The 21,667-nt window shown below is 45.3% G+C and overlaps 1 protein-coding gene and 2 non-coding genes across 3 annotated transcripts in view; all 3 read left to right on the top strand.

Annotated features, from left to right (window-relative positions):
* LOC146784520 (disintegrin and metalloproteinase domain-containing protein 9-like) overlaps positions 1-21,667 on the top strand; it is a 1,652,657-nt gene that overhangs the window by 287,284 nt on the left and 1,343,706 nt on the right. The gene's annotated exons all lie outside the window — the stretch shown is intronic.
* On the top strand, positions 9,188-9,300 carry LOC146784522 (U5 spliceosomal RNA). Its single transcript, XR_014971046.1, has one exon. It is a non-coding gene; the product is annotated as a U5 spliceosomal RNA (small nuclear RNA).
* On the top strand, positions 12,305-12,417 carry LOC146784521 (U5 spliceosomal RNA). The gene has a single exon (XR_014971047.1). It is a non-coding gene; the product is annotated as a U5 spliceosomal RNA (small nuclear RNA).

The following is a 21,667-nucleotide window of genomic DNA, read 5'->3' as shown; positions in this document are numbered from 1 at the left end:
ATTGGATTCGCTTACATATCGGGAGCCAGTGCAGGGAACGCAGGGTGTTAGAAGTGGGGCAGGATCGAGGCAGACCAACCACCGCCCTAGCTGCCGCATTCTGGACTCGTTGTAGACGAAGAATCTCGGCTTGGTTTACTCCTAATAGGAGAGAGCTGGCATAATCCAGCCGCGAGATGATCATAGCTTGAATGACCAGCTGTCTTGTGGGGGCATCGAAGAAACGCAGCAGGGGTCTTAGCCCGCGTAGTACTCCAAAACAGCAGGCCGCCACTCTCTTTGTGTGAGTCACAAAGCTAAGCGTATGGTCAAGCCAGACTCCGAGATTCCTGAGTTCCAGGACAGGGACCGGCGCTGATCCCAGCTCTGGAGGCCACCATTCATCCCCCCAGTGGTCCGCATCCCTTGTCGTATTTGGAGGCCAGCTCTCCCTGAATACCCCGTAGCCTCTTGTTCCCTCCCCTAGCAATCACTAGGGTTTATTGTGTGTGTGTGTATGTTGTGGCACAGCTTTTGGCTGTGGGAACTTTATAGTGGTACCAAATTGTGAGCAATATTTTGCCATACTCAATGAAAAAACTTTAATTCATCCCCATTGTAACAATATTTACCGTTTGCTTTTCCCAACACCGCCCTTCCCCCCCTCCTCCCCCTACCTTGTAGTCACCATGGAACCGGCAAATGAATTGGCTTTTGATGAAGCCACAATAGCCGAGATCCTTAAGACACCGTCATTACTAGCTGATACGGTGATCACACAAACCCTTAAGAACTCAGATGAATGGGAAGCCTTGCGACAAGTAAAAAAGAACAAGTCCGTACTGCGCTTCATGGCGCCTTTATGACGGAATATTTTAGAAACAGTGCACCATGAGGTCTCATTGTTACTAATGAACCGCGCACAACGAGCAGAGAACAAAAAATGTAGTCAGCTTGAGCAGCCACACTCTGACACCACGCCAGCGCGAATCACCCCTCGACAACTAGGCGTCCGCGCCAGGCAGGCCCTGCCTCGAGCTTTCTTCTAGGAGATATCATCTTTAAACTTGAAAGCCGGGCATAACCTCCATCCGAGTGTGTAGCAGCAGTGGTGCGAGGAACGAAAGTTCAATGCGGCTCTTTTTATGATGGCGTGACAGGATTATAATCCCTAGGGTCCGGAGCCTCTTCAATCTGCGTCCGCCATGTTAGGCGGTTAACTACGCCCCCGGGACTCTCATAGTTGACGCGATAACCAGGCAGCTCATTCAGGACAGCGGATGCCGATCGACGCATTCAAGCGCAGCGCACCACCCAGGCAGCGTTTTCACACACCGGATACGGAACGGCCATTTAATTAACACAGCCTGTGCCTATTTCTCACTCAATTAACCAGGGATTACCACAGCTGGGCACCTATATAAACCAAACACCAACGCTCACTCTGCAGTTAGGGTGTAGCATTGCCGTACTCCTCTCCATACCATACAGAGGGAAATTTGGTAGTGGAGAGGAATATCCGGGGCTTAAAAAAGCAGTCTTTAACAGCTAGAGTAGTAGGTTTGGTTGGAGATTGGGTAAAACATCTGTATGGAGTTTAGAGGGCACGAAATAATCAGCCAAGTAGCTCTCTAGGGGGTGTCACTCATTATGAGGTCCTATTTGGGACGAGGATGGGGGTACCTGATCTTGATTGTGAAGGCACAGTGGCGGATGATAAACCTCTTGACATCTATAAACGTTTGGCTGTTTTGCAGGACCTAAATGAATCCAGGGCACTACAGAGTAATGTCCAGGTGAAAAGGACCGCCACTGGGGAAGCAGAAAGTGTCACGGCAAGACCTGTCTAGATTCCTAAAGTTGGGCATCTGGTCAGAGAGAAAATAGCAGACAAAAAATAATTTGGGCCATCATACAGGAAGCCTGTACCTGTCCAGGCAGTTGAAGGAACAAGAACAGTACTTCTGCCACCTCTTGCCAGTAAAAAGGAGTAAAGATTTGTCTCAATTGATCTGATCAAACCACACTATGTGGCCGATACTAAGTAGTAGGCCGCGTGGACTCCGGAGTAACAGACACCCTCCTCTCACAACTATACAAGAAGTTCAAACCGAAAGACTCATCATGTTTGATGGGTCAGCTACACGGAATGATGGACTATGCTAAATTGTGAGGGAACTCATTCCTCTGGAAACTGAAATTCAAAATGAGAATTCAACTGAAAGACAACTTTCAATTCGACCAAACACGGATCTCTACGTCAACATTCCCCGAGAACAGGCTACAGTTTCCACAAAACCTGCGGAATTACCGAAAATTGATCGAACTGCATCTGGCTATTTCATTGACTTTGATACTTTTTCATTGGATCCCAGTGAACCTGAAACTATGCCAGCCCAAAGATCTTGTCTACAGCGATTCAAAGATTTTCTGAACTTTCTTAAAAAGACTTACCTGGTATCACCTTGGGTGGAACTACCTGGGTACTTTTCTTTCTTTTCTGGATAGGCCTAGTAACTGTATTTCGTATGCTTAATAATGGACCTTATCTTCGAGAAAGCTCTGCAGCACAAAAAGTGAATGTGATTCTGAAACTGCATCTTTCATCACATGGTGAAAAAAGAGACCTATAATCAGTCAACATTACAGCAGTTCCTATACCGGACGGTATAGTATGTGATAAGGTTGATTACAATTTTTTTGGCCTGACCGAACTTTTAAAAATACCACATTTATTTAAGATTTCATTAAGTGATATTATTACCTCCAGTACATTTTCCGATGATTGGGATTATGAAACTGTAAATAATATGTTGACTGATTTAAAAAAAAAAAAAAAAAAAAAAAAATCTACTGCTTTTTCTAATAATGAAACGTTATAGGGCACATCAGGCTTTGAAACAATGTATTGCTATCAACATTATGGTCATCAGTTTTTGCATAAATCTGCTAATCCCAGAAATGTTTTCTAATACCACCAATGGGAACATTGCCCAGCACTACTGAAAAGCAGTTAAAAAACATTTGCACAGAAATTTCCGTATTTTTCAGGGTATAACAAATCAGACCTAGCCTCATATTATTATTAGATTGCACAAACACCAGCACGGAAAAATATGTTAACAAACACCAAACAGATTTATTCCTCTACCTTTATTGCCCAATTGTTTCAACAGGGTTTCGAGTAATTGAAAGACACCATAGACTTAAAATCGGTCTGGGGTACTAGAGAGTGGCACATCCAGGGAACAGAGGCACTATTTAGAGCATGCCTTATTCCTCAGCAAATAATGTTTTTGAATGAAACGGTGCAACAAACGACCTGTCTTGGATTAGCCAAGAATAAAGATTTGAACACACCTCGGATGCCCACACCATCACACACTGAGGGTAACATAACTTCACAATAAGTAGTTAGACTAGATGATATCATGCAATACAATAGATCAGACCCCGATTCGAAGGGATGGTTCATTTGGCCCAGTGACACCAATAACTGTCAAGAAAGATTCTCGGTTAAAACTAAAGGATTTAGTATCAATAGGCCAGATCCATGTTATGTACAGAGACAACAGCAAGGGGTAGTGACCTCTTACAGTGTTTGGAATTTCTGCCTCGATTGGTTAAAGACCTCAACACTTACACAAGTGAAACAACACTTATCCTTACAGAGGATGTGGACCTACGTACATTTTTCTTAGGTCCGAGGAAGCCACATCACAAACGTTTCTATAATGTTGTCTACAATGAGATTTGGAAAATATCACAAGAGGCCGCGGAAAGATTACGAGAAATAGATCGTATAAATCTAGAGAAAGCTCTAGCAGTGGTCGACAATGGGTTACTGACACCAACGTTCAGGATATATTCACTGGGCAACATTGTATCTTCTGCTATTGATGTACTAGAACAAGATTTTACAACACGGGCAATTACAATTGTGTTCTATTATGTTATTAAGCTGGACGCTGCAATCTTTGCGCACAGGCTATGTGCCTTGGTGTTACATAAACAGCACATCTCTGTTTTCTTTGTACAATCTGACAGAAAAACAGATTCAAATGGCACCGAGGGGAGCTAAGTATACAATGCTGTGCATTGAAATACTGAACAGATTAGCATTTTCAATGGCAGAGGCACCGTCCATGGAATGGTTAATCCATGGCCACATAACTCTTCCGGTCACAACTTTCAATTCCAATATTGCTTAAACAAAAGCAGGCAGGCAGATATGAAGAAATGGGTAGGGAATTCATCAAGGAATCTTGGGAATTACCGTACAGATTTTGATGCCGGAGTGGGGAAAAAGAGGTTTTTCTATGCGGTACAAACTGTGAGAATGCTTTAAGTGGATCCCTCATATGCCAGGATACAATGCTTCATGGGGCCTGTAACCGTTCAGTAGCAAACTTATCATGTCATTTACAGGGTGCCCTGGCGGCCGTGATTACTCCAGTATTCGGACTACTCTCAAATGTAAGTTACTTGATGCTGAACGATCAAGGTTGTTGTGGCATGCTTCTGGGCATCGCATACCTGGTAACCGTGAGCTCCAGGGTTACTTGCTGTATGCAAGTATTGTTTCCACCAACACATACAGTCAGGGAGGCGCGCTATGGCCTTCACTAAATATTTTATCAATACGGTTTAATGCTTTGAGCAGAATGAAAGCCATGCTTATACAGAAATCTGTGCCCTTAACCTCCGCTTGAAAGACTTTTGATCTTCAACTCGCAAGGTCTTCGGCAGAGACACAGACACTCATATGTACCAATTGCCCCTTCCATTTCGCAGAAATGGTAAATCAAATTGCATCCTTAACTTGTCTGATACGACAGGCATCGTCCACCTATTTAAGTCCATAGGTTCTGGACTATTAAGCACCTTTCAGGTAGTCCTCGGATTTATACCAAACTTCATACATTCCGTATTTGGAAGCATATTTGGAGGACTGCCGCTGATCCTGTTTCTAATAGCAGGTATCCCGCTTGTCATTTTTCTGCTAGGCAATGGACGTCCCAGTCACCAAGGAGATGGAAACAGAACTCCTGGAGCGAAAATACCGTGATCGCATGGTACAACATCTAGGCACACCTCGCCTAAGGGAACTAAGTGCATCTTGGTTCTTGTCATTTAGACCAGTCTGAATGGATTGCATCTTACCTGTCCTCCGATGCCTGTTTTGCGGAGAATGCGTTTTGGATCTCTGTGTGACACTTCCATCATGTGCGCAACCTGATGTTGATGCGATAACTGCCCATGTTCTGCAGTGTTCCCAGTGTATTCCACTGTTGATGGCAGCATTCCTAGAGCCACCACAGGTAGTATCAGCTCCTGCTGGTATGGACATCGGCTCCTCGTCTGACACCCAGACCTTGGATGGCGCACAGGCTGCTCCAGCATCAGTTGTGGACAGTATGAAAGATCATCTGTGCTCAATAGACATAATCTGCGAGGTGTTACAGGGACCATCAGCTGCGGATGTAGGGAAGTAGAATGTTGCGTCTACCAGCCAGGACACATAAACATTTGACTTATTTGGCCCGTCGTGCTCTGGGAGAAAAAGTCGACTTTTGATAAACAAACGGAAAATTGGAACTCCGTCTCAAAATTGACATTCTTTTTGAGCATGCATGGATTTCAAATGCCTATAGTAGTTTGAACTATACCTGCGGACATATTAGAGCTATAACTTGTCTCAATTTCCATTTTTCCTTTTGGAATTTAGTTTTTTTATTAGAACCTTTTAACTTTTTAAACATTGTTTTTTAGCAAAATAAAAAACGAATGCTTTTAACTATTTGAGTACCAGTGTCTAGTCAGCCTAGTGATACTTTTATGTTTAAATCTTTTTTATTATTAACAGAGTATCTTCAACGGCATCAGCAGCTATCGCCTACAACCCTGCGGGCCGGCGGGTTACTGCACAAGTTTATCAGCATGTCAAAAGCCTCATCAAGATCTGTGCGGACAGATCCTCCTTAAACACAGCATGTCGCCTACAACCCCTCGGGGCCGGCCGCGTCACAAACTGGAGAGAGTGGGAAAGCCCCCCGTCTACTGGAGGCGAATGCTGAAAAACCATCCGCTAGGCTAGTGGTACTTTTAGAATTTAACTATGTCATCCATTCGGAAGAGGAGTGGGTGTTATATTTCATATAGGTACCATAATATAGGTCCCGTTAACTTCATTACCCCATAATATAGGTCCCGGTAACTTCATTACCCTTCACCTCTATTTTTCCCTACATTACACTTGTCACGGTTTACAGGGACTGACCTTTTACCTAGAGACAACACTGCATTCAGAACGCGGGTTTTCCCTAGTTCTAAATCTCATATATTATGCATGAGGATTCTTGGAAGCACAGCAGGACGTCCATTTCCTGTATAGAATCTATGTATAAAGTTCATGCCCGACGTCCTCCTTAGGCTGACACAGTAATACAGCGAGGTAGGACCCGTGGGGAGACCTATGGGTATATATGCATCACATCTTGCTAAGATAGACAGAGGAGACCGAGACTTCCAACCGACACACTGACCAGAGACGCTGAGGTTCCTGCATGCAGAAACTTCAGCTCGCAGTGGTCTAACATCCCTCGCAGAGTGTCCAACTCGAGACCAGGACGGTTTCCCACAGTCTCACACTTCAGGTAATGGGGATGACTTAATCCTAGAGGGATTCTTGGCTTAACACCTCCTACATGCTAGGTACACTTAGGTAAATCTAGTTAGGGAAGCATTGTAGGAGCACGCATCTTTTTATCATGTGTTTTATATACTCAAATGTATTGATGATTATTGTAAGATGGTAAAGCTATACCATTCACTTACCTTTTATAGTACTGCTAATCATTTATATCTTACACTGCCTAACGGTTGTTGCAGCTCATCTATTTTACACCAGAATAACAACTGTTCAATAAATTCTTATTGAAAACGCCCAGCCTGTTTATTCTGTGTATCTCTCTGAGACAGACTTAGTAAGCACGAGTGACTGAGCAAAAAGTAGTATATTGTTTCCACAGTCCTGAGGGATCAGGGTTGTTGTATTCGATTGTTGCCAGGAACTATTCTCTCCTTGGTAAGAGGAGATTCTAGTGGCACTGTGAGCTAGTTGGTACAAAAGGCCAACATACCCGGTGGGGGTGATCAGAGTTTGTCTGACACCAATCCTACAGTGTATGTTGTCTGAACGCGCAGATCCTGTATATTTTTTATAGGAACTACACAACAGGGGGATGGCGTTGCATGGCTCCACCCTGACGTCGTCTACGGATATGATGTCAGTGAAGCCATATAAGTCCCTTCCGGCGCACTGACATCAGTTTTCTTCATTTCTGCACTGCAACGCAGATCCAGCAGATGCGGTTCCTCAGGCCTCTTTGTTTTTTGGCCTTCTCAATGCCTTTCGCTCAGGAACAGTGTGCCACTGCCTTTGGACATCAAAACGTGCGGGACATATGTGCGTCAGATGTCGGCAACGGATCCGCATGGCATTAGTATGTGATGCTTGGGCAAGCCCCACGACTCCAAGGAGTGCGACGTCTGTAAAAGTCTGAAGCCCAAGTCCTTGCGGGAATGCCGTATGAAGTTGGTGTCAGCTCGGTTGTCCCGTTCGGAGTCTAAGTGGCGTCGATCTCCTTCCCGTGATGGGACCCCTACAGGGCAGGTCGCAGAGCCATTCCCATGGACGTCGGTCATCTCCATCAGGTAGGCATACAATGTAGAAGTCACGGAGGACGTCGGCCGAGCGTAGTCGTGACACTGGAAATGTACTCCCGGGCTTTACAAGCAATTTTTGGGTCAACCTCTCTTCCTGGCACGCCTTCGGGCCCCACAGAGGTGGAAGGGACTCTGGTCAGGAGCTTGCCAGCGGGTCCTCCCTCAGCACCATTCAAGTACCCTAGCTCCCTATCTGGAGTTGCTGCGATGTCGGGAAACAGTCCAGTGGGGCTTTCTGTTATGATGTCAGGACGCAGCCCGGTTATGACGTCGGTAAACAGTTCGGTGGGGCTTCCTGTTATGACGTCTGTGGCGTCCGAAGCAGAGGACATATCTCCATCTTGACGCCGTTCCATGCCGCCATCACCCTTGGCTGTAGACATCAATACGACACCGTTTGGCAGAGACACCCTTGGTGGTGGATGCCAATGCGACGCAGTCTCGATGCTGGTCGGCACCGAAGACGCAATTTCTTGTCACTGAGGCCCCTGCACCATCTCCTCTACAAATAGAGGATGAGGCCACTGCTGTTTCTGATTCCCCAGTGTTGTAAGAGGAGTCAGCAAATACTGGTGGGGTTGAGCATTTGGATACTCTTGACCAGCTTCAGGCAGTAGGTTCTTTGCGCTTTGGAGGGCACGTTAGACTTCAGCCGACCTCTACCTGTGATTTACTGTCCCCCGTACCCCCCCCCCCCCCCCCCCTCCCCCCCGGAATAGCAGTAGAGGCTAATGCGCCTTTTGCAGGAATCATTAGTAGAACTGCTGACATTTTAAAGTTCCAGCCACCTTTTATGGCTCTGCCTTTGTATCCCTAGTTGGATGTGCTCCTTCAAGGCGGCACCCACGTGGTGCCTTTACTGCCTTTCAGACAGTCACTCAATGACATTCTTCTGCACAAGACCTTCTTCAAGAGAGACTATTGAGCGTGCCTTTGCACACCGTCATTGACCTGCCCCAGGCAATCCTGTTTGTCTGTCTCAGCACCCTAAGCCTCAAGGGCTGGTTGTACAAGCAGCTTCAGCTCTGCTGCATTTGAATGCTCCTCCATTGCTTCCACCGACTAGGGAATCCAGGTGGTTGGAGACATGCATCCAATTTTTTTTTAAAAATCTACTAGTTCGGCACTCAGATCTTTAAACACTTCCTGCGTGTTTAGGAAGGGTTTCTTCTGCCCTATGGGATTCAGTTGACCGTCTCCTTCCTTCTCTTCCTGAAGGAACTAGAGCTGACCTCGCTCGGCTGATTCAGGATGGTCATGAACTGGCCAAATTTTTGATCAGGTTGGCTATGAACACAAGAGATTCAGTGGCCAGAGCTAGCTCTAGATCAGTAGCTCTCAGAAGACATGATTGGTTGCGTGATGGCAGTTTCCCTGATATTGTTCGGGAGAGCCTTAAAGACATGCCCTTTGAAAGGATCAATCTTTTTGATAGCGAAGCAGATTCTGCAGTCCAACGCCTCATGGCTGGCAATTTGTAATACTCTGGTTTCTTTTCAAACTGAATAAATCTTTCGCCTTTTTCTAAAGATTTCCGTGGGAAAGAACATCTAAGAGTTTCACTTAATTTTAAAAACCCTGCTGCTGCAGGGTTAAAATGGTTAATTACTTTTTGCAGTGGTCCTTTTGTTAAAGACTTTATTAAATTAATAGTGTTGCAATGTATGCACTACTCTTCTTTTATGTAGGGCCATTAGTCTCTGGGTTTGAGACTTTTAATTCCCAGATGGCTTTTACAGCTGGACAGCTGGTTTGCTTTCGTTTCCATTTTCTCTGCCTAAGAGCTACTCTCAAGAGATGATCCTTCTCCCTCATTCTTATGGGGATGTGAAATACTCTGTGGGGTATTAGTTTGCTATTGTATAGCTATTCTAGAGTGCCACATCAGAAGTTCTTCCTGGATGGTATATTTCCTGGCTGAGGATCCAGCTGTGGCCTACTCTGACTTTTTCTTCCTGCAATACCCTCTACATGGTCCCGTTGCATTTTCACGCATCTATGAGTTTTGCCCATGCGGTGGCTTTAGTGCAATATGTTTTCGCGTATTTTACGCTCAAAGTGTTGTTTGTAGGACTTTGCAACAAGGTGTAATGTTGCTCTATTTGAGCTTTTTCTATATCCTTGTTCCTGGAGCTAGCACTGTCCTATAGTTTTTCCTTGATTCTTGTGTTCGCGCTATTTTAGTGCATTCTTGATTCGATTCTTGAATACCCACTGTCCTTCATTCTTAGCCTTTTCCCAGTTCATGCCTTTCTTTCCTTTTTTTGTTAGTTCCAGTTTATAGAGTCCTACCTTCACCCTGCTGCCTTAGCTTCCAGTTTCCTACTGTGGTTTGCAAATTCATTTCTGCCTAGTGTTTTCATTCTTTCCTTTTAAGTAGTATTCCTCTCTAGCTCGTTGGCTATTGTAGAAGTGATTTTTGTTGTTGTTTATACTTGCTGTTATCACCTCGAGTGTTCCTGTGTGATTGTCAGGATTAGTGGGAACAGCTGACAACCTGGGTGGTATATCTGATAGAGACATCTAGTCGCAGATTCCTCTACTGAAAATTTCCCCCAGGCGCCAGACTGGTTCTGGAGAATTTTCAGCAGTACCTCTGCGCGCTGGGGAATGGCATTGCATGGCGCCGCCCGGACGTCGTCCACAGATATGAGGTCAGTGTAGCCATATAATTCTCCTCCGGCGCACTGACGTCAGTTTTCATCATTTCCGCGCTAATGCTGATCCAGGAGAAGCGGTTACTCAAGACTTTTGTGTCAGGAACAGTGTGCCAATGCCTTCGAGCATCAAAACGTGCGGGACCTGTGCGCGTCAGATGTCGGCGACCAATCCGCATGGGATTGGTATGTGAAGCTTGGTCGAGCACCACGACTCCGAGGATTGTGACGTCTGTAAAAGGCTGAAGTCCAAGTCCTTGCGGGAATGTCAGATGAAGTTGCTGTCAGCTTGGTTGTCCTTTTCGTAGTCTAAGCGTCATCAATCTCCTTCCCGTGCTGGACCCCCTGCTCAGGGCAGGTTGTGGAGCTGTTCCTGTGGACGTCAGTCACCTCCATCAGGTAGGCATAGGAAGTCAGTCACGGATGCAGTCTGCCTCGCTTAGCCGTGATGCTGGTGCCTGTTCCTCCGGTCTTTACCGGAGGCGACTGCACAGAAGTCGACCCCCACATATCCACCATTTCCTGGTGAAGGGGCGACTAGGGCCCAAATGGAAATGTACTACCGGGCTTTGCAAGCCATTTTTGGGTCAACACCTCTTTCTGGCATGCCTTCGGGCCCCAAAGAGGTGGAAGCGACTCTGGTCAGGAGCTTGCCAGCGGGTTCTCCCTCGGCGCCGATCGAGTACCCTTGCTCCCTCTCTGGAGTTGCTGTGATGTTGGGATGTTGGGAAACAGTCCAGTGGGGTTTTCTGTTATGACGTCAGGACGCAGCCCGGTTATGATGTCTGGAAACAGTCTGGTGGTGCTTTCTGTTATGACGTCTTTGGCGTCCGAAGCAGAGGACATGTCACCCTCAGCGGAAGACATCGATACCACACCCTTCGGAGGAGACACTCTTGGTGGTGGACGTTGATGCGACGCGGTCTCGATGTTGGTTGGCACCAGAGACACCATTTCCTGTCACTGAGGCCCCTGCACCATCTCCTCTACAAATAGAAGATGAGGCCACTGCTGTTTCCGATTCCCCAGTGTTGCAAGAGGAGTCAGCAAATACTGGTGGGGTTGACCATTTGGATATTCTTGACCAGCCTCGGGCAGTAGGTTCTTTGGGCTTTGGAGGGCAGGTTAGTCTTCATCCGTCCCCTACCTATGATTTACTGTCCCCCCCCCCCCCCCCACCAGAATAGCCACAGAGGCTAGTGCGGCTTTTGCCAGAGTCATTAGTAGGGCTGCTGAGCTCCTCCTGCTGGGTTTTTGCCTTCAAATCCCTTGTTGAATCTGCTCCTTCAAGGCGGCATTCACGTTACGCCTTTATTGCCTTTCAGACAGTCACTCTACGACATTCTTCTGGGGACTTGGATGAGACCTTCTTCATGAGAATCTATTGAGCGTGCCTTTGCACACCATCATTGACCTGCCCCAGACGATCCTGTTTGTCTGTATCAGCACCCTAAGGCTGAAGGGCTGGTTGTACAAGCAGCTTCAGCTTAGCTGCATTTGAATGCTCCTCCATTGCTTCCACCGACTAGGGAATCACGGTGGTTGGAGACATGCGGCCGAAATTTGTTTGCATCTACTAGTTCGGCACTCAGATCTTTAAACACTTCCTGCGTGTTAGGAAGAGCTTCTTTTGCCCTATGGGATTCTGTTGACCATCTCCTTCCTTCTCTTCCTGAAGCACCTAGAGCTGACTTCAATCGGCTGATTGAGGATGGTCGTGAACTGGCCAAATTTTCGATGAGGTCAGCGATGGACACAACAGATTTTGTGGGTAGGGATATCGCTAGATCAGTAGCTCTGAGAAGACATGCTTGGTTGCATGATGTCAGCTTCCCTGACGATGTTCGAGAGAGCCTTAATGACATGCCCTCTGACGGGATCAATCTTTTTGATAGCCACGCAGATTCTGCAGTCCAACACCTCATGGCTTGCAATTTGTAATACTCTGGTTTCTTTTCAAACCAAATAAATCTTTTGCCTTTTTCTAACGATGTCCGTGGGAAGGAACATCTAAGAGTTTCACTTAATTTTGAAAGCCTTGCTGCTGCAGGGTTAAAATGGTTAATTACGTTTTGCAGTGGTCTTTTTGTTACAGACTTTGTTGAATTAATAGTGTTGCAGTGTACACACTACTCTTCTTTTATGTAGCGTCATTAGTCTCTGGGTTTGAGACTTTTAATTCCCAGATGTCTTTTAAAGCTGAACAGCTGGTTTGCTTTTGTTTCCATTTCCTCTGCCTAAGAGCTAGTCTCAAGAGATGATCCGTCTCCCTCATTCTTATGGGGATGTGAAATAATCTGTGGGGCATTTGCTAATGTATGTGGTATATTTCCCGGTTGAGGATCCAGCTGTGGCCTCCCTAGACTTTGTCTTCCGTCAATACCCTCTATAGGGTCCCGTTGCATTTTCATGCATCTATTTTGTCCATGCGGTGGCTTTCGTGCAATATGTTTTCGCTTATTTGATGCTCAAAGTGTTGTTTGTAGGACTTCGCAACTGTAGAAGTCCACAAGGTGTAACTTTGCTCCATTTTAGAGTTTACATTCTTGTATTCGTTTAATGCGTTTTGCTTACATGGTACAATAGCTCAGTAGTAGTGGATCCTTCCTCTAATGACACAAACTTCTCCAGAGCATTGTTCGATTCCTACCAATGCTGGCTTCTTGGAGGCGAGTAACAGTATGACTACCATTCAAGCATTTTAGCTGTGATATCTTCCTTTCCCCTTCCCTCTCTTACTGCAGATTCATGCCTGGTTTCCCATAATTGGCAACTAGAGCAAGGTCAGAAGTGCTTAGTCGTAGGCAATGTCTTGTGCTCTGGGTTTCACAGGCACTTCCCATGCAAGGGTTCAGATCCCACTTCTGATAGCTTCTTGACAGAGCGTGTGTTTAGCAGTCTCTCTTCAGAGACCACATATCTATATCTATATTCTTTATATATATGTGCTGCCGTGTTTTATTACATTGTCTTGTATTATAGGTGACATCATCCAGTGAATGTGGTTTAGTTTGAAATTTAAATATGTATTATATATATACCAATCTGTATTGAAGATTGAGTGGATATATAACAGTCTGGATGAAGGATTTAATAGCTGTCTGACTGTCTGTTTAAGTGAGTAATTAAAAGTGTCTCTCTTAATACATGGATTAGTAAATAAACTATGTGAATGTGTGCAGCACTGTCTCTGTTGTTGTATAACATGCTGCATCAGTTGGTCACTAACTACATGAGTGTGTATATTAGTTATTTAATAGTTGGGTGAGTATTTGTATGGGACACTGAGTTTGTGTGTAACTTTATGCATAGATGTGTGAATGGTTGATTGACTAGGTGTATAGGTTTAAGAGTGCATGTGGAAACAGTTGTTTGGGTGACTGAGTGTATTTTTTTATTTTTATTTTTTGAAACCTTTATTACAGAAGTCAAAAGAGTTACAAAAATGGGTCTACAACCTTCAGGCCGGCCGCTAGCAAACGATAAGAGCATAGAATACAAGTGGGAAACACACGCTGCAGCGTGAGAGAGATCACAGGAGTTGGAGAGAAAAAACATTGGCGGCCACACCGTCCGGACCCCCCAGATGGCGGTTCCATTTTTATATAAGAAATAACAAACAAATCCACAAGGCAGCAAGAAATCAAAGCAGCAGTATGCGCTCCCCCGGGGAGGACCCTACCGATACACAGGAAAAGCGGGGGGGGGGACAGGCCAGTGAGTGTATTTATTTGTGTGTTGGTGAGCGAATATGTTTTAGTTGTACATCTTCAACAAAGTAAAAAAATAAAAGGCATTGTATGTGAGTGTTGGTGTATATAAATAAGTATGTGTAAAAGTCAGTGATTGTGAGAGTAACTATATGAATGAGTGTATAATGTAATGGTGATTTTTTAACATACTAACTATGAGTTACTATGCGTTTGAATAAATGAGGTGTTGTTGGATAATTGTGTGAGTAAATGTAAGTGTGATTAATTTTTTTCATGAGTAGGATGACTGCATAACCGACTAAGATGACTGCTGATGTGTCAATGCCTATATATGTGTAGAAGTGCATTTGATAGTGTTCTATTAATTAGTGACTGCATGTATAAATGATTCTGTTGTTGAATGGGTAGTTGTGTGTGTAGACATAGGAATCAATGAGTGGGTATGTAGTAACTGGTATTGGTGTGTCAATGGTTTCAAATATGGTACTCTGTATTTTACAGTGAGTGATGAAAGGTTATAGTAGAGTATGATGAGGTGTATCAGATGGTCACGTGGATGATGTCATCAGTGATGTCATTTGAGATGTCATCAGTGATGTCACTGACCATGTCATGAATGATGCAATATATGACCTCATCAGCAGTGCATTGCGGGCGCTCGAGTTATAATTAACCGAACTAACTATAACGGAGGAATTTCAATGGTTTTGTACGAGTGAAATGGCCAGCTAACTATAACACCCCTGAAACCTATGGTTTTTTTCAGTGCATTTCAAAGCTTTTTTAAATGCTAATTTTTAAGTATGATAGTAGTTATACCTATTTTTTTGTACTGATTTTCTACAGTTCTTTAACTGTTTATTATAAATATTTTATTCATTAAATAACATTATATATTTTTCTGAAAATTGCACACAAAAAAATTCAAACTTGAATATTGATTAATTTTCTTGTTTTCATTTTTTATTTTAATATATTTATATTATTTACTTATAAAAAAATTCAATTTTTTTTCGGAGTTTCGCACTCAAAGTGTACACATCAAGGTGAGTGCGCGCATTCTAGCCGCCATTTTAGAAAAGTCATGAAGGATCCGCGTACGGTGTGCGACGACTGCATGTTTTTCAGTTACAGCCTATACATTTAATATTACGTGATGTGCGCGATTGGTATACGACCAGTCCGTGACTCCTGCTCCCGCGCATTTGCGACACATGCGCATTACGGTACGAGATGCTTGTGCGGTTGCGGGTCCCGCGTGACGTCATATATGTGCTGGGGCGCGCTGGGTTCACGACTCCCACAAAAAAAATGTATGTTCCAAAATGATATGTATGTGTCTTTAATATACTGTGAGAAGGAGACAGATTCACCCCGTCACTTACCTTCCGGGGGCCCCCGTATCCCCTGGTCTCGGGGAGCCCGGAGAGCCGACACCCGATGTCACAGGTCCGTCGAACGTATGACGGAAAGGATAACCGCCCCCCCTTGTCCTTCCCCTTCGCAGGGACGAATCAGCGACGTGGAGAGCGTGGTAGGAGGAGGGGCTAACCCCAGAAGCACAACAGACCAGACCGTGAAAAGAGACGAGGGACACAAGATCGGGGAGGAAGCGGTCGAAGGACTAGGAGAAGAGCAAGGCGGAAGCAACGGAGAAGGACGCGAGGACCGAGATCGAGTCGGGAGAAAGACCGAAGAGGACGGAAAAGCCGAAGAAGACGAGACGTGGTGCGAGGAGTGGTGGTGCCCACCGGAGGAGGCTGGAGAGCGGCCGCAACTCAGGGAGAGTTGCGGCGGAGCCTGTGAGTAACCCTGAGCGAGGGCACAAGAGGAGCGGGTGGAGGTTGGGACCGGGTGCATGAAGGGAGGGATTGGCTGACGAGAGGGAGCACTGTTTTGAGTAAAAGTCCGCAATTGTCTCCGTAATCATGGTTTGTCAATAGGAATGATTAGTCAGCCCTAGGACTGCACTTTCCTGAAACCCCTTTTCTCCCATGTTCTGTTTGTCGTTTTGAGTTGCCTAAGGGTCATATATCCGAGTAAGGAAGAGAGTACGAACCCTTTCCCGATCTGTACCTTATTCCCTTCGCTTTCCCCCCCCCCCCTTTGTTTTACCTCTTCACTGTGCTCGCCCAAAATCACCTGTAAATACAACCACCCTCATAGGAAAGGAGGGAAGCACAATTCTCACGTGGTGTTGCGGTGATGGGATACAACCTTGGCACATACCATATACGTTACTGACAGCCGTCTTTTCCTCTCTCCTATGAGCCTCCCTGGGACGAATGTGGGTCCGGATATACAACTAGGAGAAGAATCTCACAAAGTACTCGGAGCGGTCGGAAGGGGCGGAGAACCATCAGTCGAAGGACCAGTAACAGAAGAAGAACCGCAAGGGACTGTTGAGACATTCATACCACCCTCGTGTGGTCCATTACCTGTCATTTCGAATAAAACTCGCAGAGCATCTCACTATATACAGCCTCCTCGTCTGATTATCCGACCCGCCCTCCCACATATACAAATTAGGGCAAGAGATTATCGAAGATATTCATAAAAATTATATATTTGTACTTCTAATAAACTTATATTATTTTTAAATATATTTTGGCGAAGTCGGGTGCGTGCATCGTGGGTGCAGGGAACCAGGTCAGCAGAGCTGCTGTATAGCCAGAGAAACCAGGTCAGCAGAGCCGTTGTAAAGCCAGAGAACCAGGTCAGCAGAGCTGCTGTAGAGCCTAAGAAGCAGGTCAGCAGAGCTGCTCTAGAACCAGAGACCCAGGTCAGCAGAGCTTCTCTAGAGGCCAAAAACCAGGTCAGCAGAGCTGCTGTAGAGCCAGAGAAACCAGGTCAGCAGAGCTGCTGTAGAGCCAGAGAAACCAGGTCAGCAGAACTGCTTTAGAGCCAGAGAACCAGGTGAGCAGAGGTGCTCTAGAGCCAGAGAACCAGGTGAGCAGAGGTGCTCTTGAGCCAGAGAACCAGGTCAGCAGAGTTGCTTCAGAGGGATAGAACCAGGTCAGCAGAGGTGCTTTAGAGCCAGAGAACCAGGTCAGCAGAGCTGCTTTAGAGCCATGGAAACAGGTTTACACAGCTGCTTTAGAGCCTAAGAACCAGGACAGCAGAGCTGCTCTAGAGGCCGAAAACCAGGTCAGCAGAGCTGCTGTAGAGCCAGAGAAACCAGGTCAGCAGAGCTGCTTTAGAGGGAGAGAACCAGGTCAGCAGAACTGCTTTAGAGCCAGAGAACCAGGTGAGCAGAAGTGCTCTAGAGCCAGAGAACCGGGTCAGCAGAGTTGCTTCATAGGGATAGAACCAGGTCAGCAGAGGTGCTTTAGAGCCATAGAACCAGGTCAGCAGAGCTGCTTTAGAGCCAGAGAACCAAGTCAGCAGAGCTGCTTTAGAGCCATAGAAACAGGTTTACAGAGCTGCTTTAGAGCCAGAGAACCAGGTCAGCAGAGCTGCTTTAGAACCTAAGAACCAGGACAGCAGAGCTGCTCTAGAGCCAGAGAACCAGGTCAGCAGAGCTGTTGTAGAGCCAGAGAAACCAGGTCAGTAGAGCTGCTTTAGATGGAGAGAACCAGGTCAGCAGAGCTGCTCTAGAGGGAGAGAACCAGGTAAGCAGAGCTGCTCTAGAGCCAGAGAACCATGTCAGCAGAACTGCTTTAGAGCCATAGAACCGGGTCAGCAGAGCTGCTTTACAGCCAGAGAACCAGGTCAGCAGAGCTGTTGTAGAGCCAGAGAACCAGATCAGCAGAGCTGCTCTGTAGCCTAAGAACTAGGTCAGCAGAGCAGCTCTAGAGCCAGAGAAGCAGATCAGCAGACCTGCTGTAGAGCCAGAGAAACCAGGTCAGCAGAGCTGCTTTAGAGCCAGAGAACCAGGTCAGCAGAGCTGCTCTAGCTGACACTGATTGACTGACACTGACTGACACTAATTGACTGAAACTAACTGACTGACTGACACTGATTGACTGACACTGACTGACTGACTGACACTGACTGACTACTCTCTCTCTACTACTCATTCTCTACTACTCACTCTCTACTACTCTCTCATACTCACTCTCTACTACTCACTCTCTACTATTCACTCTCTACTACTCACTCTCTACTACTCACTCTCGACTACTCTCCACTGCTCACTCTCCACTACGCACTCTATACTGCTTGCTCTCAACTACACTCTACTATTCTCTACTACTCACTCTCTACTACTCTCTCTTACTCTCTACTTCTCACTCTCTACTACTCTGTACTACTCACTCTCTACTACACACACTACTACTCGCTCTCTACTACTCTCTACTACTGTCTACTACTCTCTACTACTCTCTCTGCTACTCTCCCTCTGCTACTCTCCCTCTGCTACTCTCCCTCTGCTACTCTCCCTCTGCTACTCTCCCTCTGCTACTCACTCTCTGCTACTCACTCTCTGCTACTCACTCTCTGCTACTCACTCTCTGTTACTCACTCTCTGCTACTCCCTCTCTACTACTCACTCTCTACTACTCACTCTCTACTACTCACGCTACTACTCACTCTACTACTCTCCCTCTGCTACTCTCCCTCTGCTACTCTCCCTCTGCTACTCTCCCTCTGCTACTCTCCCTCTGCTACTCTCCCTCTGCTACTCTCCCTCTGCTACTCACTCTACTACTCACTCTACTACTCACTCTACTGCTCACTCTCTATTACCCACTCTACTACTCTCTACTACTCACTACTACCCACTCTATTACTCCCTACTACTCACTCTGCTACTCTCTCTACTACTCTGTACTACTCACTCTCTACTCCTCATCATCTACTCTTGACCTCTCTTTCTACTACTCTTTACCTCTCCCTCTCTACCCCACCACCTCTACCTGTCTCTCCCTCTCTACACGCACACATATGCACATATATATGCATTTATGTATGTGTGTGTGTGTATATATATATATATATATACATACATATATAATCTGCATATCTATATAAATACAAATGTAAATGCATGCATACATACATATATGCATGCATATGCATACTATGTACATGAAAGTTTGAAAAACACTAATAAAAGCAAAGCTAAAAAGCCACCTAATTACAAACCGAATTGCTTAACTTAAACAAGGGCTAGACCTATTGCATTTTCAATGCTTGTTTACTTTGGTTCCATCAAGAAGCATCATTCAGATGTGTCACACATTTGCCATAAATTCTGAATGGTAGCACTCTAGTTGCTCATTAGATCACTGTAGTAAAGCTACTGCTCACCAGGGAAGTCTGCTGCTGGTATTGAAAGTGCATGTTTAAGTCTGCATGTCAGAATTTGTTTAATGAAATAGAAGAGGATTTGAGAAGTCACTCAAAATGTGCTCTCATTTTTCTTTCTGCAGCACTAATCATACTTTCTATGGCAAAATAAACCCCCTCATTTTGTTCCTTTTTAAATTAAATGTTTTAAGAATTACCACTTTATTCCAATCAAGATGGCTTCAGGTGTGCCATACGTTTGTCATAAGTAGGACTGTTAGCGCTCTAGTTGTTCTTTAGAACACTCTGGGATGCTGCAGTAGAACACAAAGGAATCAACTGACAGCCTCTGCCCTTGTTGGATGAACATGTTTTACTGAGAATGTCAGACTTCATTCTCACATGACTGAGAAAGATAATGTAAATTTACAGAAAATATGCTCTCAGTTTAGCTTATAGATCACCTTCCAAACCTCTGTGGGAAAAGCATGAGAAAATAGTTTTCTCTCAAACATGATTCATGATATCCCAGCAGAAGGCTTTTTCACATGGTAAAATCACCTTAGAACATACCACAATTCCTAAAATGAGTACAGTACCATCAACAAATGATTTATTATGTAAGTAAAGTCTTAAAACCTTCTATTAACTGCAATGCTTTTTAATGAGGTGCTATCATGTATATTGGTCCCAAGATGGCTGCCAACACTTCTTGGATGAAGTGCTGACATCCAATCAGATCTCACGATGAGATGTGTGGTTAGGCTCCACCCAGATGTATATGTGATTTTACTTTTGATTTTCTCAGGAACTACTGAACCGATTTGCACCATTTAAGCAAAAGGCACGAGTCTGAACCAAGGTCTACCTTCCTGCCAAATTTGGTGTAATTCCGTTCAGCAGTTCGGGATGTAGCTGCGACTAAAGGTCCCTATGGAAAATTGCAAGGGGAAAAAACGTTTTGGGACCCCCCTTTTTTTCTCGGCTCCCGCTTGACAAATCACTCCGAGACTTTCAGGATAGGAGCGGACCGGAGCGGGCCACGAGTTTTGAAAATTTCTCGAAGATTCGTCAACCGGCGCCAAAGTTATTCTAAATAGAATGTTGCGGATTTCCTATGGATAATAGGTCCTAACTATAACTACCTACTGGCGACTGCCAGTAGGTAATATATATATATATATATCCAAAAATCCATCAAGTAATAGACGCACTCTCGGAGGTCAAGTTGCTACACCAAGTTTAATTCTTGTTTAACCGCTACGCGTTTCGACACGCGTAGCGGTTAAACAAGAATTAAACTTGGTGTAGCAACTTGACCTCCGAGAGTGCGTCTATTACTTGATGGATTTTTGGATTATTCACTTCCGGCTTAGGGCTTTTGCCGGTTGACGCTCCACCTGACTCGGGACTGGTCCCAGAAAAACCCACTCCACTTTGTATGTATGTATGTATGTATGTGTGTATATATATATATATATATATATATATATATATATTTATTCACTGAAAATCTCAAATGACATCACTGATGACATCATCCAGTGAATGTGGTTTGGTTTGTTATTTAAATATGTATTATATATGTGGCGCGTTTTAAGTTGGGGAAATAATTCCCCTTCAATCCTGAGAGCCCCAGGGGGCCAACTAGCCCACCAGGTTCTTCCAGTAAGCGCCACTGCGCTGTGTTTCAGAGAGGTGGCCCAGGCCGTGCCCCTTTTTTACACCTCTACAACGCAGCTCTGTGGCGCTTACTGGAGGTACCTAGTGGGCTACTTGGACCCTAGGGAGACTCAGGATTCAAGGGGACTTAATCTCCCAAATTAAAACCGACCCAGGCCATGTTTACACAGTAGTGAAGGGAGGGGATGGGGCCTGAGGTGACGTGTGCAAACACGCCCTGTGCCAGGTTTTCAGATGGGGAAATAATTCCCCTTCAATCCTGAGGGTCCCTGGGGGCCAACTAGTCCACAAGGTGCTTCCAGTAAGCGCCACTGCGCTGCGTTGCAGAGAGGTGGTCCAGGCCGTGCCAATTTTTACCCCTCTCTGCAACGCAGCTCTGTAGCACTAACTGGAGATACCTGGTGGGCTAGTTGGAACCAAGGGACACTCAGGATTCAAGGGGACTTTATACCCTAAATTAACCCCTTCGCTGCTAGGCCTTTTCCACTCCTGTGCTAAGCCTTTTTTGGGCTATTTGGGGTAGTGCGCGCTTAGGCCCCTGTAATCTTTTGACCACAGTAGGTATCCACGCCAAATTTGCGTCCTTTTCTTCCAACATCATGGGGATTCTAAAGGTACCCAGGGTTTGTGGATTCTCCTAGAGGGTTCCCAGAAATTAGTCAAAATACAGCAAAA

This window comes from Triturus cristatus, chromosome 11, assembly GCF_964204655.1.
Source record: "Triturus cristatus chromosome 11, aTriCri1.1, whole genome shotgun sequence".
NCBI classification, from domain to species: domain Eukaryota; kingdom Metazoa; phylum Chordata; class Amphibia; order Caudata; family Salamandridae; genus Triturus; species Triturus cristatus.
This window is presented reverse-complemented; position numbering and strand designations above follow the sequence as displayed.